General features: G+C 36.5%; 1 long non-coding RNA gene across 1 annotated transcript in view; it reads right to left on the bottom strand.

Annotated features, from left to right (window-relative positions):
• LOC142164768 (uncharacterized) overlaps positions 1-10787 on the bottom strand; it is a 33893-nt gene extending 23106 nt beyond the window's left edge. Inside the window, exon 1 of the long non-coding RNA XR_012695739.1 lies at positions 10091-10787. This is a non-coding gene — a long non-coding RNA (uncharacterized LOC142164768). The remainder of the gene's footprint in view (positions 1-10090) is intronic.
• Positions 10788-12928: the final 2141 nt, after the last annotated feature.

Here is a 12928-nt window from a genome sequence, read left to right as displayed (position 1 = left end):
ACAATTTTTCGATCTTTCCGTGACATGTGTTGGTAGTCGTTTGTGGGTCTGTCCATTTTGCATCTAGTCATTATCAAACAAAAATACAAAAAAAATATATATATATATGTGTCGTTAAAAGAAAATTCAAAATATAAATATATGTGAGTCGTTCGTTCTAGGTTGTGATTTAACTTACTTAAATATTTTTCGTGATAATTATGTGGAAATGTTATAGTGTTGTTGATTTTAATTTTGCTATTTTATTTATTATTATTAAAAGAAAAAAAAAGTAAAAGAATGAGGGAAAACCGGTTTGGGCCCAAAAGAAATGAAATAAAACAGGCCCAAACCAGCACTCAGACCCAGTCCAAGTCCAGGCCTGCCCAGGTACCTTCTGAAACGACGCCGTTTCAGGCAAATAAATCTAAGCCGTCCGTCCAGGCCAATCCAACGGTTCAGAACCCCTTTCAACAACCCGTGTTCAAACCCGACCCAATAACCAATCCGACCCAACCCCTCATTTAAACCAAACGACCCCGTTTAACTACTGAACGACCCCGTCTTGTTTCTCACCCTCAGATCCAAGCCGTTGAGATCGTATGATCCAACGGCTCAGATCCAATCAACCCCCCCATATATAAACTCAGCCCTTTACCCCGCACCCCCTATCCGAACCCCCCCTTCAGTCATCTCCTTCCCCAACCCCTTCTCATCCTCGAACCCTAGCAGCCGCCCCAGTATCCCTCGCCATTAAAGCCGGCGGCATGAACGCCGATGACCGCCTCCTGAACACCCTAGGACCACCTCACCGACCTGAACACGAATCCACTAACCACGAGCCTCGAATCACTTTCGTTCGTCTCGAATCTTCATTTGAAGATTTGAGTCGAACCCGGATCTATGCCAAACCATCCCATCTTCATACCAGACACTCCCTTGACCTTCCTCGTGACCAAACCAAACTTGGTTTGGTCCGAATCTACCCACAACTCCCAAAAATCCAGATCTGGATATCCAGACTTTAGAACACATGCACTTGGGGAATCCGGCCGGTTTGGACATAGGTTTGAGGTCTAATAGACCTTAATCAAGGTGTTCTCATGTGAGAACACCCTGATTAAAGTTTGTTCGGCCTCAAAAGTTCGAAGTCGAGTTTGATTTGGGTCCGTTTGATTTCAAACTTTTTCAGTAAGTTTCCTTTTCTCTTTGTTTGGTTCTAATTAAGTTGTCATCATATTTCTTTGTGTTTGTTTGTTATTTTGTTATTTTTCAGTCGGATTTCTTCCATCTCTGTTAAAGGCCTTTTTATTTGGCCAATTGTCTTCTGTTTGTGTTCTGAATATACCCTGTGATATAGATTAGTCGTCAAACGAGTTTAATTCACATAAGTTCCCAGTGTTTGAACAAATTGGTCTGAAGTCATTCGGGACTCTATACGTGTTGTTCATATGAACGATTGATTGTTATGTGTTACGATTAATATAGTCGAGTCGATATATGTCGTCAATTAGTTTCAATCGTTAATGGTAACAACTTGATTCGTATTGCTTATTCTGCTGTGATCGTATTTGAGTCCCATTAGGAACGGAATTGTATTGCCTGTTGATTTTGTTCAAATTAAATTAAAAGAACGTCTAGGGGAAAGGTTATAATGGCAGATTCAGATTTTGGTTTTTAAACACAATGCCATTTGGTTTGGACCGTGGGCAGCATGTGTATGGTTAGCTTTAAGGGATTAAAATAATTGGACAGCATGTGTTGTCAGATTATATTCCTGCTGCCCATACTTTGATTAAATAAACAAGTGATCAGTACACTTTAACAACCAAAAAGAGAGAAGGGCTGTCAGGGATTTCATGGGGGCTTGGTTATTTAAAATAAGTAAGTGGAAAAGCAACAGGGGGGGGCAATTTTGAGTTGTAAAACAGACTGTAAAGTGTTAAGGTTAGGATATAAAAGAGGAGACCTTCCATTAGAAAGAAGGGGATTCCATTCTTTTGAGTCTGAAGAGATTTCGGTGAGTAAGAAAACTGAAAAGAAAAAAAGAAATTTTCAGAGCATTTTTACAAAAACATTGTCCAAAACTGCAAAAAGAACTAAGTTGGTTAAGCTGTTCTGGCCAAGTCAGTTACTCGAACTGGGGCTGTTATTGTTCCATTAAGAGAAGTTTGTGTATCTTCTGCTGTGATTGTTACTGCACTAAGTTTCTGTGTGTTGTGGATTGAGTTCAGTCTTACTGATTATCGAAGCTGTGTTGGCTATTTGCTGAGCTTGTGTGACTATTGAATTTCCTTCGCTATTGCATCAAAATAGTCTAGTTTTCTCGACTGTCTCGTTATTCTGTTTCTGGGATCGATTGGTGGGTACTCGACCACTATGGATTTCATCGTTTGAAATTGCTGTTGGGTCGTTTGTGGGCTGTTGGTTGTTGTTGCTGTGTTTGCTGTTTGGTTGCCGGTTGCTGATATCTTTCTTCTTCTCCTGTCTATTGTCCAAACATCCAGGTACACGACTAATACTGTCAATGTAATCTGAGGTTGAGCATGAATACAAAGAGAAGAGTTGAAGATAGTTTATTTTATGTACAGCATGTACACTGAATGATCTGTGATGTATGATAGCCTATATTTTTGTTCGGATACTGGGTTAGCTTTAACATATAGTAACTGTAAATGTAGGGTAATTTGACATCCGATTGTGCGTGTAGGCTGTTGGATAAAAATTTTCAACCATGTAGTAGGCTGCAGTTTAGAAATTAATTGTGTTAGTGATTAGCATGTCTAGTAGCGCACGAAAACTATTCATCATTAGTTAATTGTTTTTCCCTTTAATAAACGGTCCCTTTATAACTGATAAACCACGCCTATAGAACCAAGAACAAGTTCACGACCTCAACCTCACAGGGGTCGAGCCCAGGTCGAAACAGACCAAGCAAGCCCTCATCAAACAAACAGTGGCCCAGGTCTGGCCCATTCCGCATGAGCTGGATTTGGGCCCGTAATGTTCAATCAGTTGTCCGTGTGCGTAGTCATATTTTCTTGTTCTATAAAAGCATTTTGAATCCTGCTGTAAATAACCAGCAAGCATGTAATTAACTAGGACTATCTCTGTTTTCAATTAGTAGAGACAAATGCGACAAGAAACGTAGTTGCTATAGGATATCCTTTTAAAAAAAAATAAAATGAGACGAGCCTCGCCGAATAAAAGGGACAAATTGCGGGGCCCTCACAAAATATATGTATTAATTACTTAGATTCCGGGACGGGCCGTTTAGCAAATTTCACGGCCCTACCCCAAAATAATAATGCGCTAGTTGCTTTAGGCGCGCCTTTAATAATGTTATCTCCCTAAACTCGGGTGCACATTTATGTGACCCAAATCCAAATCTCAACGGAGTCGAAATATGTCTTTAGTCACGGGCACATTGATTGTGGCGTGGCCCGAGATGCATTTCCATGACGTTGTAAATTCCATTTAATAATAAAATGAGACGAGCATCGACAAACAAAAAATGTAGGAGTTGCGGGGCCCTCTAAATGCATATATTAAAATACTTTGAATCCGGGACAGGCCGTTTAGCAAATTTTACGGTTTTCCCCAAAACAACAATACGTTAGTCGCTTTAGGCGCGTCTTAATAATTTATTCTCCTTAATTCGGGTGCACATTTATGTGACCCAAATCCAAATCTCAACCAAGTCGAGATATGTCAATAACCACGGGTGCATTGATGTAACGGGGTTCGAGATATGTTTTCACGACGTTGCAAGTCCTATAAACCAGCAGTGAATGATAAAAGCGGTTACAAGTTAAAATTGGCACGTTGGTTCATAATTGTATTTAAAATCAGATAAATAAGCCGAATATAATAGTTGAGCGACCGTGCTAGAACCACGGAACTCGGGAATGCCTAACACCTTCTCTCGGGTTAACAGAATTCCTTATCCAGATTTCTGGTACGCAGACTGTAATATGGAGTCATTCTTTTCCTCGATTCGGGATTAAAATTGGTGACTTGGGACACCCTAAATCTCCCAAGTGGCGACTCTGAAATAAATAAATAAATCCCGTTTTCGATTGCCCTTTAATTGGAAAAAACTCCCTTGCGCCCTCTCGGGCGCGGAAAAAGGAGGTGTGACAAGTACGTACTTACTTGTGACTCGGAGTGGATTATAAAGTTCTCATATTTATCATGAGATGGCATGGTATATGCATGGTATATGCTGTGTAGGGTTGAGATTTGCATGTGTAAGCTCACGGTTCAGTTCTGAAAGGAAGGTCATAAATTCTTAGGCAGCATGGATAGTTTCTGATGACTAGGTAAATGATATTACTAATTGGTATGGCTTGATGAGAGTATACATTTCAAAAAAGGGCGATGTGTGGGAGTTATGGATACTTCATTGGTATTGCGGCACTCTCTTGTTTGATCGACTGTTGGAGTTCAAATTTTGCTTTGTGACATAGAAGAATTTTAGAAGTATTCCTCGTGGGGTGACTATGTAATTGGAGAAGTGTGGGCATTCAGGCGGTGGAGTTGAGATCAGAGATAGTGATTCGTATGTTCTATGGATTTAGAGACTGGGAGTTCTCGTGAGTAGATTGTTTCGTGGTTGTGGACCGTAAAAAGTAGCCAAGGTTAGTTAGAGGTTAGTATGTGTTGTGATTCAGTCATTGTAGACTTTCGGAGGGATATTTATCTATCATGGGGGACCAGAGTTGATTTGGGGTTCATTGGTAGGCCCAACATGGAGGAGTGTTCTGTACCGGGTCGGATTTGTTGACTCCAAACTGTTATTGTTGAGGGATGTGCCATTCGATTGTTGTTGAGCTTATTCGTGTTCTGGAGTGATCTATGAGCTAGTCTTCTATATTACGAGGGGTTATGATTTGTTGGTTATATGCACATATGATGCGGTTCTATTGGGGTCTTGTAGCGAATTTGAGGGGGAAGAGTATTGGATATTGCTTAGTGGATGGCATATTGGTTATGCTCTTTCGAATTTTGTGTGGCGTTATTTCATTTGCTTTTCCATGGTTATGGTAATGCACTTTTAGTACTTGATGTCGTTGCGCGTGGTTATTGATTTTGAGCAAGGTGGCTTGAGGTATATGCCATGGATTAGTGTTTGGATAGGGCACACATTGCAGCGGAATTATGTTGAGGTATGAACCTGTGTTAGATTCATGTGATGGTCCTACGGGGTGTGATGGATTTTCAGTATTTCGTTGTGGCAATACTTGTTAAGCTTGCGGGATAGTCCTCTCGTTTGAGTCATTTTTTTTCATTATTTGAGTACATTTGGGATGTTGCTATTGGGTGCACGAGTTGCACAGGTTATGGATTTGGATTGTATTGATGTGTCATGTCATCAGAGTGGTAGTGTTGGATGAGATGAGGTCATTGGACCTAGAATGAATACTGTCAAAATTGGTTACAGTATGGTTGGAAGGATAATATCGGAAGCCAACTTAGAAATCTGCTATAGTTCCTGTCGGAGAAGAGGGATCTCCATGACTTGTTGATTTGATGAATAGTAATGAGTTTTTGCATGTTTCTTTCATCATTGGTAGTATATGAAAGTGTTAGAACGAGGCTTTATTTGTTAAGAGGTGTATTACCGGTATTGGGTTGTTTTGAGCAGCTACTGTGATTAGGAGTTATCGCCATGAGTGTTTGAGTTATGTGGTATATCATGTGATTACATCTTGGGTTACGGATATGGTTTGATACAACTTGTTCGGACTTATACACTGTGTAGATGCGAGGTTCTGATCTTATAAAAAATTTCAGATGTTGGAAATTGGGCCCTAAAACTTATGGACTAGGTTGGATTAAGAAATTTTAGTCATATTGTGTTATCAGACCTATATGGGATAGGGTGACGTGGGATCACCCCCGGGTATGTGCATAGTGAGAATATACAGCGAGTTGATGGCTTTAGGAACAACTCTAGGTATGTTCGAGGACGAATTGTATGTTTAAGTGGGGGAGGATGTAATGACCCGATCGATCATTTGAGCAATTGCACTTCGCTCGATTGTTTGAGGGCATGAGTAGCTCCGTAGGAAGTATTATGACTTATGTGAATCGTCGATTTTTATTTTCAGGTTATTCGGAATTGACTTGGAAGAATGATTCTCAGCTAGAAGCTTTAAATTTGAAAGGTTTGACCAAGTTTTGACTTTTTAGAATTTGACCTCGGATTGGATTTCTGATGGTTCTGTTAGCTCCGTTGGGTAATTTTGGACTTAGGAGCGCGTCCGGATTGTAATTTGGAGGTCCGTAGTAGAATTTGGCTTAAAATAGCAAAAGTTGAAATTTTGGAAAGTTTGACCGGGAGTGGACTTTTTGATATCGGGGTCGGATTCCGATTGCGGAAGTTGGAGAAGGTCCATAATGTCAAATGTGACTTGTGTACAAAATTTGAGGTCAATCGGACATGATTTGATAGGTTTAAGCATTGGTTGTGGAAGTTTGAAGTTTCAAGTTCATTAATTTCGAATTGAGATGTGATTCATCGTTTCGATGTTGTTATATGTGTTTTGAGGCCTCGAGTAGGTCCGTGTTATGATATGAGACTTGTTGGTATGTTCGAACAAGGTCCTGAGGGGCTCGGGTGAGTTTCGGATAGGTTTGGGTTGTGTTTTGCTCGTTTTTGATGTTTCGACGTTATTTTTTAAGCATAAATGGTACTACATTAAGCAAATGAGCTCCGATTTCTGTTTTTATTGAAGTATTAGATCCGTATCGTAATTACGGAACCATAACAAAAAGAATTTTTGACATCGTATGAGAATTTTATGGTCATTTTACTAAGAACTGGGTTGCCAGCTTTTTTTCAGATTAATTATGAAATTGCCACTGAATTCATATTTAAAAATCTGCACTATTTTCAAATATTGAAACCAACATATCTCCTTCAATATAAGGTCAAATGGAGTGATTCAAGAGCTTAACTTGACTAAAATTTCACAAGAAATTCATTGGAGGCATCAAAAGCGAGTTTCAGGATCGTTTGACATGAGAATCAAGGCAGAATAACTAGCAAAAAAATATATAAAATAAGGGAGCTCGGATTTGGACGATTTTGGAGGCAATTTTCACCATATGTATTGGGGTAAGTATTCTCTACTCGGTTTTGGTTATATTTTATGAATCCACCTTCATTTTTGGCATTTGATTGATAATTTCAAAGTGAAATTTGGGATTTTTGCCTAAAGTTTCATAAAGTGAATTTTTAAATTTTGAACATCGATTCGGATTCGGAATTGGATGAAACTAGTATGGTTGGACTCATAATTGAATGGGTTATCGGATTTTGTGAGTTTTGTCGGGTTCCGAGATGTGGGACCGGGTTGGGCTTTTTGGCAAATTTTGGGCTTTTGATTAAAGATTCGACCTTTTTCGATTGGGATTGGTTGCTTTAGCATTATTTGATGTATTTGAGTTATTTTTGGTTAGTTTCGAGCCGTTCGGAGGTCGGAACGCGCGAGATGGTATTTTTTGGAGCATCGCTTGGCTTGCTCGGTATTGAAATTGGGTTGTTTGAGGTAAGTAATGATTGTAAATCTTGTCTTGATGGTATGAAACCCCGGATTTCACATTGCTTTACTATTTTGAGGTGACGCACATGCTAGGTGATGGGCGTGTGGGCGTGCACCGTTGGGAATTATGACTTGGTCCGTCCCGTAGCAATTATAAAGTTGCGTATTTGACTTAAATTATATGATACTTATGTATTTAGAAAGAATTTTCTATAAATTGGGTTGAATGCTATATTTGGGCCTTGTGCCAGAGCTGTTTAGACCCTTAGGGGCTTTTTCTTATTATCCTCTCACTGTTTTTTATTTAAGATCTATACTCAGTCATGCTATGTTTACTGATTTCATAACTCAGTCTTTATTACTCCGTTTTTATGCATAAAATGATATTTTGAGCTGAGCACCCTGTTTTACTGATGGCCCGAGTGGCTTGAGAGGTTTCTGACTAAGTGAGGCCGAGGGCTTGTGTTGTAAGGATATTATGGGATCGGGCTGCATGCCGCAGCATGTTATTGATTCATGATTTTTGTGAAGCCGTGAGTCTGATTGATTTATGCCACTAGGTGGCTTGTTATGAGGCTGAGGGCCTGATTGATTTATGCCACGAGGTGGCTTGTTATAGTGCTTGGGCTGTAGGATCCCCTCCGGAGTCTGTACACCCCCAGTAAGCGCAGGTACCCTGAATGAGTTTGCCCGAGGAGTTGTTCTTGATTCATGTTGTGCCTGAGGGGCTGTTTACGAGCGATTGTGAGGTAATGCCTGATGGCTATATATGAGTGACTGTGAGGTTTGCCTAAGGGGCTGTTTATGATTCATGTTTTCCCGAGGGGCTGTTCACGAGTGATGTTCGCCGAGGGGCTGTCACACCTCCTTTTTCTACCCCAAAAAGATATAAGGGAGTTTTTCCAATTAAAGTGACAATAATCGAAACGAGATTATTTATTCAAAATCAGAGTCACTACTTGGAATAATTTATGGTGTCCCAAGTCATCGGTTTAAAATTCTGAATCGAGGAAGTTGACTCTTATTTATGGTCTGCGAATACAGAAATCCGGTTAAGGAATTCTGTTAACCCGGGAGAAGGTGTTAGGCATTCTCGAGTTCCGTATTTTAGCACGGTCACTCAACTATTAATATTGGCCTAATTAACTGATTAATTACACATTTTAAACCTACGTGCATTTTTAACTTCTACTGCTTTTAATTATTTAAGAAAATATTTTCTGGAACAAGGCACGATTGTCGTACACTTGTCGTTTTGGTAAACATTGCGAATCGCGTCAGGGGAATCGTACCCACGATCTACAACGTGTGTATTTTTATTAGTATTCAAAATTATGGTCGGGTCACATGAAATGTACACCCGAATTTAGATTTATGTATCATGACTATGTCACGGGAATTGTACCATAGTCACGATGATTACTTACTCGCCGAAAAGTTTGCTTACCCACATGGTGACGACCTAAACATGCCTCTAGCAATCCAAGCAAATCAAATAATATAATTAACATACATGAATTCAATTTTCATTCTTGATGCCCGAAAATGCCAATTACCTTTACCTATATGTGATGATATATCTTTCCGACAATTAATAAAACTATAAAATATTTAAGACAAATAAACTATATATAAGAACAAAAAGCTGACATGACCCAGTACAGTTTCCAACTAAGCAATTGACCCGCATATTGGCAATTCATTAGGAGAGCCAACATAACAACAAAAGTTCAACAACACTTATCGGTAAGCTTCTAAGGTTCTACAGTAAGATTGTTGGATAGACTTGGAATTAATCAAAGCCCCATTATGACATAAGGGGTGATGCAAAAGGAAAAAAAAAAAGATATTTAAAGAAAATCAATCCTTCACTAAGTAGCAACACATGCATGATAAGAAAATGTCTAACCTTGTGGAAGTTAAAAACAATTGCTGCAAACTTTCTTCCATGTACTAACTAATAAGTTAAAGAACTTGCAGAAGTTTCTCATTTATTGCATTATCCAAGTGAGTAACAAAACCAAAAATACACAATCAGACATGATATGAAAGATACGATGAATTTGAATTTATATCTCTAATCTCAATTCTGACAATGCATTTTTATAGTGAATTCATACTTCTAGACCCCCATACTGTAATCCAAACAATCACAAAAATGGAACAAACCAAAAACATTAGACTTTCAACCAAAACGGAACAAATATCAACAAAATATTAATTCAAATAATTAGTAAGACAAACGACAAAATCAACAAAATCCAGTCTACTACTACTACCTTAATTAATCAGTGTTTTAGAATCCTCTCAAATTAGTACTAATACAATGTTAATTGCAATAAGAGTTTCAGCTGCTAGTAAGCAAATATGGAACCTTTCTAGAGAAACTAACATCATTTTAGCATTGCACTAAACATAATCGAAAAAAAACAAAAGGAGAAGAAAAATACTAGAACAAGAAATATTAACCATTTTGGTTGTTGAAAAGAATCATAAATTAATTAAGCCATCAACATCATATTTTCAATCCTACCAAAACAGAGCAAGAAATAGAAACGAACCTTGATTTTTCAAAATCGGCAAGTAAGAACGGAATCCGAACCTTGAATGGCGAATCGCGAACAACGACCTCGAATCAGCCTGAATCACAAAACAACTTCAAACTCAAATGAACTCCATGAATTTGAAACCAAAATTCGAAATTGAAGTCAAAGAGAAGAAGCAGAAACTCGGCAGAGATGTGTTGGGTCTGGTGTGTACGGCTGGTCGTCGGATGCTGCTTGGTTGGTAAACGGCATGGAGGTCGCCTGTGAGTTGAATAAGAGGACGGGGTCAGCGGCAGCTATGGAGGGGTTCTTCAGTTTTGGGTGTTTTTGGTTGAAGAAAATCAGGGAGACGGCTGAAGGTTGAAGATGAAGAAGCAGAGGTCGTTCGTTGGTCTCTAAAGTATTTGGGAATTATGGGCTAGATCCGAATTGGGCTAAATTTTTGGGTTTTTGATAGGGAGAATGACACAGTTACCCATAAAAACAAAACAATTTACCTTTGCATATCCATTTGTTTTTTTACCCATCAAACTAATTACATTTCCTACCCATACTAGTTTTTTTGGGGAAATTTTCTCTTTTTTTCTCCATTTCTTTTTTATTTCTATAATACTTTTCTTTTTTTCCTTTTTTTCTTTCTTTTCTCCTTTTCTTTTTTCGCATTTTCTTCTTATTTTTTCCTTTTTTCCTTTTCTAATTTCATTTTACTTCTTTTTTTATATTCTTTTTCTATTTATAATCTAATTTTATTTATTGTTTTCACTATTTTTTTATTATTCTTTTTTTTATATACAATAAGAAAAAATAATTGATATAGTAAATATCTGTTCACCTTTTTTTTAAATATAACTAGTATAATATACCTTTTGTCTTTTTTCTCATTTTTTAAATCCAATTATTAAATAGAAATAATATCAGTTATCACTTAATCTAATTCACTGAATATCACACTGACTGTTGTTGAGTACCATAAATTACATAATTATATTTTAAGAATCAACACGTGATTGTCATGCAAACCTTGATCTCCTTCCCTACAAATATCAGTACACACTCTACCATTAGCAATAACACATCCAATTGTGGAGCAAAAAAACATAATATAGAGCCACCAAATCTTCATATATACTAGTTAGAATAGAAATAATAATAAAATATTAAAAAATACAATAAAAGTATAAGCAGCAAAAAAGGCTTCTAGTACCATATAATACCAATATGGTATACATGTATACTAATAGAGTATATGATTGCTCTAGAATATTGCTACAACTATCTACGACTATACCATTGTACCAAAACATTAAAGGATGCAATAAAAGTATGAGAAAATTACATGCTCACACTGCAAGCTAAATATTCGCAAAGCAACTTGCTCATTATGTATACTAACAGGGTATATAGTTATATGAGGTCGTTCCACCAATTGCCTATAACTATAAAAACTATTATATAATACACATAATCTTTGTCCATCGGCACAAAAAAATTTCAACACTGTATGTTCATATAAATAATTTCAGAATAATAATCACTTAAAAATATAGCTAAAACAACCAAAAAATGTTCAAACTACCATATGATACCAATATGGTATATAACTATACCAACATGGTATACGACTTTACTGGTTAATTTCCGGCAATTATATGACTATACTACTATTACATAACACATATGCATAAAGAGAACAATAAAAAAAAGTGTACCACATATTAATAAAATAAAGTATTTCAAGATATTGTTCTATATTACTATTATTAAAAGAAAATCAAACAGTGTACCAATTAAATGCAGCTAATACAACCAAAAAATGATTCAACTAGCATATGATATCGATATAGTATATAGCTATACTAATAGGGTATATAATTTTTACGGGATCGTCCCAATAACTGCACATAACTATAAAAACTATTACATAATACATAAAATCTATATCCATAGGTACAAGAAAATCCAACACAACAAAACATGATCATATAAATCATTTTAGAATAGAATTCACTTAAAAATGCAGCTAAAATAACCAAAAATATTCCAACTACCATATGATACAAATATGACATAATTATACCAGTAGGATATACAATTCTACTAATTAATTCAGACAACTATATATGACTATAGTAGTGGTGAGATTTTACTAGGTTGTTGTTGTTGTTGATATATGACTATAGTACTATTACATAATACACATGCATAGAGAGAAAAATCAAAAAATAGTGTACCACATATTAATATAAGAATGTATTTCAAGATATTGTACTATAATATTATTATATAAAACAAACGCATAAAGAAAAAATCAAAATGATTACATAATACACATGCATAAAGGAAAATTAAAAAAATTCAAGATAGCATACTATTCTATAGTTACTAAAGAAAAATCAAATAGTGTACCAATTAAATGTAGCTAATACAACCAAAAAATATTTCAACTAACATATGATACCAATATAGTATATAGTTATACCAACAAAGTATATAATTATACGCAAAGAGTTTACTTTTTTTAATTCAATTATTAAAATGAAATAATATCAATTGTCACATAATCTAATTAACTCAACGAGAGCTTATGCAATGAATAATACCTCCATGGAATTCCATTAAATAGTTCATTTAGAAAAGTATTTGAAAAACAAATGAGAGCTTCGTCTAAATTTCAATATGAACTTCCCATAAGGTACTATAAATAATATTTTATAATACCCAATTCGAATCAAACAACAAAACTTCAAAAAGGATTTTTAAATTCAAGAGTTTCAAGCTCAACAATGGATGGTCTTCAAATACACACAAAATTCCAGATCTGGAGTTTGGAAAAGAGTTTAACAAGAAAATCTC

The sequence above is a fragment of the Nicotiana tabacum genome, chromosome 10 (genome assembly GCF_000715075.1).
Source record: "Nicotiana tabacum cultivar K326 chromosome 10, ASM71507v2, whole genome shotgun sequence".
Classification (NCBI taxonomy): Eukaryota; Viridiplantae; Streptophyta; class Magnoliopsida; order Solanales; family Solanaceae; genus Nicotiana; species Nicotiana tabacum.
This window is presented reverse-complemented; position numbering and strand designations above follow the sequence as displayed.